Raw genomic sequence first — 6,660 nt, forward strand, 5'->3', positions numbered from 1 at the left:
CTTGCAAAAATTCACATATACACCATTTCTGTTGTAAATAAACCTGTGGGTCATTTCAAATTTTACATGCAATAGTTAGGGTTCGCATATTGTTACAGCAGCACAAATCTTGCTAATATCTTCATTATATAGTATTCCAAGATGAATGTTTGGGAAAAAACCGGGAAATCTTGGATGATGAAAAATGGTCAAAATAAGAAATACTGGGGCTTAAAGGTCAAAGTCATGCCTAATCAGGATTGGCTATGGAAATACATCAGGGAAGCGCCTACGGTTGAGGTTAATATCTTTGGAAGCAAATAACACAAAAACATATGTATCCTTTCATGGCATTTAGGGCAAAAGAAATAAGGGAGGAATAATAAAAACTCAAAAGAGTTTGAAAAACTGGTCATCTCTACTTTGGTAAAAAATTATTGTAACTTGTTTAAACAGTGATGCATTTTATGTTTTACACGAAATTACTACATGAAATTAATAACAAAGCTTATCCATGTCATTCGCATTGAATTGTCTGGTAACAATTACACAGTCCTATCATTACACATGTACATGTACAAATTGAAACAGAACGGACAAAAAAGCGAAAAGGTGATGGATACACACACGTAAATACGGAAAATTCAAAGTAAATCTATCATCTTTCAAATTGACTGCTATGAATATTATCGCTAAGAAAAGACTTAAAGTTCATTTAAACACAAAACAGCTCGAATAGGCAACATGTATTAGTCTAGTAAACATGCATGCTCAGTAGTAAAATGAAATTTTTTCGATACATGCTGAGATGTAAGAAAATTTGATATGAACTCCACAATCAAGAGTTCAATGGAAACAAGCAGATTAATGATAGCTAAGAATGAAAGGCTAACAGAAAAACATGTGGTATAAAGTGCTAATCGGGTTGGGGGTCTGGGCTGGCCCGTGGACTATATGGTATCCCACTTGAGGTTTCGTCATCATGTACGTTCCAACCGCCCACTATCACCATGGAAATAAGTGATATATCTCCAACGGATTTTTGGCATTTGCATCAAAACCTTTCTAAAGTTACAATGAATTTTGAGAGTTGTTGAAATATTGCCACTTATTTTCAATCACTATTATAACTATGCTAATTGCTGTCAGTTAAATAGGGTAGACATACCGAATTTGATTCAGACTTGCAAAGGCAATGCCCATTACAGTACTATAAATTATACAAGCGATCACCTTAGTAACATGGTATTGTTTTGAAAATGCTAATGTGATACATGGTCGGTGTATTTCGGTGTATTGCTTCTGTTCGGTTCATTTCGTCACTTGCCGGCTGTGCGTTACAGGTTCCCTACCTGCGAGACGGGGGGGGGGGGGGGGTTTGTATGGCGAACATTCCGTACGCTCAGCTCTGTCGATTTTTATATAATTTCAACTCCTGTTGCAGTGGTAGCTAATCCAAAGTTCAGCGATTACAAGATCCTGGTGTTTATTTAGCCTACGACATAAATTGTAGCCGTTCTTTTTCGCCTGGGACGTTTTTCTGGATTTTTACCAATTGGCTGCACCAGAGAGGAGAGAAAATAGACACGTGTCAAGTAACGATTTGTGAGGTTGGTTTGAAGCCACGTTACCAGAAATTGGCCAGCTTAGGCGAAGTTCCTATCATAACGGTATTCCCTTTGAAACAAATCTGTCTATGGACGTATATGGTAGGAGGAATGGACGTATGCATACACAGCGATATAAATTTCCCTCAGGTATAAGGGCCACAAAAACGAAACTAAAATAAAATTACAGTACTTAGTATGCACACGTTGTCTCACTCCAACAGAACAACTAAAATATTTTGTGTATGTCCATGCATTCAAAGTGAGTGTGCGTACATGTGTGTACTGTGTGTGCACATGCCTGTGGGTCTTAGGGGCCGCGGAAAATTAAACATGCGAATGGTAAATTCAATTTTTGCGTTCGGGGTTGATATGTTTCAGTTACCGTGCGCAAAGATCGCACTACGCATTTTAATGAATTGCAAATATCACGCTATCGTGTTTGGCCTGTAGCATGTATGATCGTATTAGTCAGATTACAAAGATTTGTTGTGTTACCGCACTATTACAATTTGTTGCAAATTCCTAGCGTGACCTAATTACCGATTGTAGGTATGCTGATATAGAATAAGGCTTGGTTGGATTTTCACACTTCCAAACTTCCGTTTAGGGGAGGGGAAGGGGTTGAGGCCAAAGGCAATGAGTTGCATTTACCGTGCGGTATGTTTTAATTAACCACCGCCCCTTAGTGTGAGTGTGATACATAGATATTTACCGATTAACTGGTATTGTTGTTTTCAGATTGAAGGCGCCTTCATGCAAGGCTATGGTTTTTATATGACAGAAGACGTGATGTGGTCAGAGGAAGGAGAGTTAATCAATAGCGGGCCAGGAACGTATCGAGTTCCACGAGTTAATCACATACCCAGAGAGTTTAATGTAACTTTGCTGAAGAACGTAGAATGCCCGGAGAATATCTATTCTTCAAAGGTTTGTACAGCCTACAAATTATGGGGACATCATACTATTACTGTGGTGCATATCTCACCATTGTATCTTTAGCTTCTCAAAATATATAGTGAATATTCTTATCACATATGCCCCCATGATTTAAACAACAACGGGTAATGTTTGGTGGCAAAATTGTGCGGCACTGAAAAACAATATCTTCAGCTAATTGTCTCTTTCGCCTGACTATTGAAGTCCATCGATCCTCAAACAAACTTTTATTGGTTGGGGTAGCAATCAAACTTGAACAGCAATTAATTTTTTTAGGAAAGTTATGAAAACCTATAAATTATATAACATAGGTAAGAGTTCTTTAGCACATTAAGTGCGGAAAAGTCCGTCCAGCTTTTAATAGACTTGCGGAGATGAGAAAAAAATTCTTAAAAAGCTTGACAAGGCACTGCTGAAATAGCAAGCGAACTATAGCACCAACAACTGGCAATTTTCTAGAACTATCATGTAAAAAGAAAGTAAAACTTTAATCTAATTAAAAAGATCTCTTTATGATTTCAAATAACATGCACAGAAAGCGTACAAGCAGTGTTTCTACACAAAATAGTACACTGTAAGGCTCACACTAAAGAAACATAGTGTAAGCCAAATTAAGTTTTGAGGAAAGGTTTACAGCATATTCCAGAGGTTGACAAAGTTATATTTCTTTTCAAATTTGGTTTCAAATTGGATTGTTTAGCTTGACGTTATCACAATGTCTATAAATGTTATAAGCTAAATCATATCATTTGCAGGGAAAAGAGTTTTGCAAAATGCTGCCAAACAAATGTCCCAATCAAGAAAGTGAAGTAATATTACAATTATAAGTGGTGGAAGGTGGATCACAATGAGATGTATAGTGACGAAACAAGTTTTTCCGTCAAGTTTCATTAAAGGCCTGTGTCGACGCAAGATTGTCTGGTCGAAAAATTTACCCACCAAATTACCGATTTCAGTGGAGAACAAAATTAAAGGCTATGACACCTCCATAATCCTCTTTTAGTCTTGAACAAACTTGATCCCAGGGATCAAATGCCTGACCTTTAACACTGCTACAATTTTAAAGTCTGTATATTGCGAAAATAATATCATCGTAAGGATGTATGCAGTAAATTTGAATCATTTATTCCAACAGTCCAAACCTAAATCTCATCCTTATTAAATATGTTGATTTAAGCTTAGCATTTAATGTTGCCTCTGGGAAAAATAAAAATGTGTGGCTCCAATATCATTCTTTTCATAAATAGGGTAGGTATGGACGGAAGAACATTTTATTTTTTGTACCTTTTATAACATCTACAAGTCAAGGCATCCAGAATACCGTATCTTATTTGAAAATTATCAACTTATCTGAACCACACAATATTGTTTTTTGTCTTATATCCATACAGTAGGTCTTGTGTGGCAGTTTTCGTAAATTGCCAATCCGTTTAAACGCGATTTGTCTACTAGGTCCATCCTTTTGCCATTATTCTTTCTGTAGAATGAAAGCAACTGGAAAATCCACTGGAAATAGTTGTAAAACCAGATCCTTTATTGCACGAAGTTTCAAAGTTTTGATTTGCTTGGAGTACACTTATATTGGGTTTTTAATGTTTTTACACAACAGGGAATAGGCGAGGTACCCTTAAATCTTGCATCGTCTGTGTACTTCGCTACAGAAGAACGCAATTCAGTCAGCCAGAAATGACATTGGACTGGGAGGCAAGTTTCGCCTGGATACCCCTGCTACACCAAGGCGTGTCCTCCTTGCATGCGGAGACCAAACCACCAAGATGTAGAATTCAGCGGATACAAGCTCTACGTCCACAGGATGTTGCTTACATCTTTCTTTAGTTTCTTTCTATATCGTAATAATGACTATTGCCATCTGTGTTGATACTACGATAAAAATGATAGGAAAATATATTGTACGAGGTTGTGGTGCCTGCTCAACAGCGAGTGTACCTGATGAATAATTCATGTATTATCTTCTTATATATGGAGGTTACAGGTATATTTTCATCTTGATATTTTGAAAGATTACTTAGTCAAGTTTCAGCTTTTTGCTTTTCTTTTTGTTAACACAAAGTCTATGCATATTAATCAGTAAGTTTATCTATGTGTACCAATTGTAGTTAAAAACTAAAACATGAATATAGTACAAAAGCGCGTGCCACTTTCAGCGTTGAGTCAACGTTTGCTGTAACAGTTTGAATGAGTTTCTTTTCACAAAAAGTTTTTTTTTTCTGATTCCTGTGAACTATATCTGGATGTAACAAGGGATGCTCTCATATGGCGTAACTGGACTTATGAAAACTGCACACTGCTTTGGTCAGTTTCCATGTTTTGCATTACAACTGTACAGACAGCACTAAATATTCTGTGTTGCCCTTACATTGTACAGGATCCAATCAAGTATTTGTCAACTATCTTGTTCTTTTTGCAGTGAGAATGTCTTGCAGTTTTCCAAACAAGTTATTTTCACATAATGTAGTTAGGCTTGGTATCCTTCGTGATAAAGTTTCTAATTTTTAGTTCTGCTGGCGGTAAAAAGTCTTCTTCCCTAAAAGAAAGTCTTGTGATACTGACACACAACTCAACTGTTCGGTAAAAATACGTGTGACAAATATTGAAAGTAGCAAATTTTTATCAAAATTTTAAAAAAAGGGCATCGTTTAACTCACCTGTTTAACCTGCGTACCAAGTTCAAAGCAATGATACAAGACATTTCTCTAGAGGGTAATATGGTAAAAATTCACTCGAAAATATAACGATTTAATTTCCACTATACTGTTGACAAATCTTCCTAAGGTCATCCCTTGAAACCTGTAGATCACATTCAAAAGCAATTGGAAAAGCATCTATTGGTAGCTAGCTCGCCCATGTAAGCAGAAAATCAAGTTTTATTCATGAATACTTTAACATACTTATTGTTAACGAAACATTAATTGACTGGCTATCTAAATAAGATGGGAATGTTGTGGTATAATTATTTACAGTTTCACAAGTAAATTTAACGGAACATATTTACAAACATAAATTCCATGTTATGCAAAATGGCCACATTGTAATGTTTGAGATTTGACAAAATTGTGCACAAGGTATCGCGAGGCTGCTGGCCCAGATTTTGCTTCAGATGCCTTCTTTGGTGAAGTCGCATATCCGTAAGATGTAACATTCTCGTATTAATGGAATTTCATTATTTGAATAAAATTAAACCGTAGCGCAAAACTAGTCGTTTGGTAGCTCAGTAACGTGTGTTCTTAACGCATATCTGTCAGATATAACACTCTCGTATAATGGAATGTCATCTTTATATAAACTAAAGCCACACTGCACAACTGGTTGTATGGTAGTTCAGTATATGCGAGTTCTAAAAGACAGGTCGCATATCTGTAAGATGTAATTTCTGCGATAATGCATATCATGTCACTATTTGAATAAAATTAATCGATATAGCACAACTTGTTATTTGGTAGATCAGTAGTGTATTCTGAAAGAATCCCATTTCTGGAAATCTGAATGATTCTAGAATGATACTAGAGGTCCCGGGCTAGAATCCTTGCACGGTTCTAAAGTTAGTTATACCACTCATCGCCTCGCGCCCATCGTTCAAACCATGTTGCCAATTTTCCATTACCCACTCTACCGCTGGGATATCGTTTGTTTGAAACTGTTACGTTTACAATGTCATCAGCGCACGTTTCTTGTTATCGCAACACTTTTTTCAAGTGTGTCTTTGGGTGAATTTTGTTTTCTATTGTACAAACTTTCTTTTAACTTGAAAAAAGCATCAAAGAGCCATGCAAGGATTCGAACCCGGGACCTGTAGTACAATATATAAGTCCCTTCCATTCCCATTACTCCACAGTAATGAAAAAAAACCCAAATAAATGCGGAAGTGACGTAATGCGTTCACACTGGACTACGACTTTGATTCCGACAATGGCAAAAACACCCCAAAGTTCGTGGTATAAGTCGGTTATCGCAACTCGTAACGATGCATTTACGGGGGCTATCGCTACACTTTTGGTCATCAGTTTATAAAAGTCCCGAGGCCGAAGTGTAGCGATAACCCCCGTAAAACCACCGTTACGAGTTGCGATAACCCATACTTACAGATAGTGAACTACCTTCCGGGGGGGGTGACATC

The 6,660-nt window shown here is 37.0% G+C and overlaps 1 protein-coding gene across 1 annotated transcript in view; it reads left to right on the plus strand.

Moving 5' to 3' along the window:
* Positions 1-5,971, plus strand: part of LOC139139909 (xanthine dehydrogenase/oxidase-like) — a 61,203-nt gene extending 55,232 nt beyond the window's left edge. The window contains exons 12-13 of the mRNA XM_070708872.1: positions 2,328-2,516; positions 4,135-5,971. The gene's annotated coding sequence lies outside the window, so the exon portion shown is untranslated. The remainder of the gene's footprint in view (positions 1-2,327; positions 2,517-4,134) is intronic.
* The last annotated feature ends 689 nt before the right edge of the window (positions 5,972-6,660 follow it).

The sequence above is a fragment of the Ptychodera flava genome, chromosome 9 (assembly GCF_041260155.1).
Source record: "Ptychodera flava strain L36383 chromosome 9, AS_Pfla_20210202, whole genome shotgun sequence".
Lineage (NCBI taxonomy): Eukaryota > Metazoa > Hemichordata > Enteropneusta > Ptychoderidae > Ptychodera > Ptychodera flava.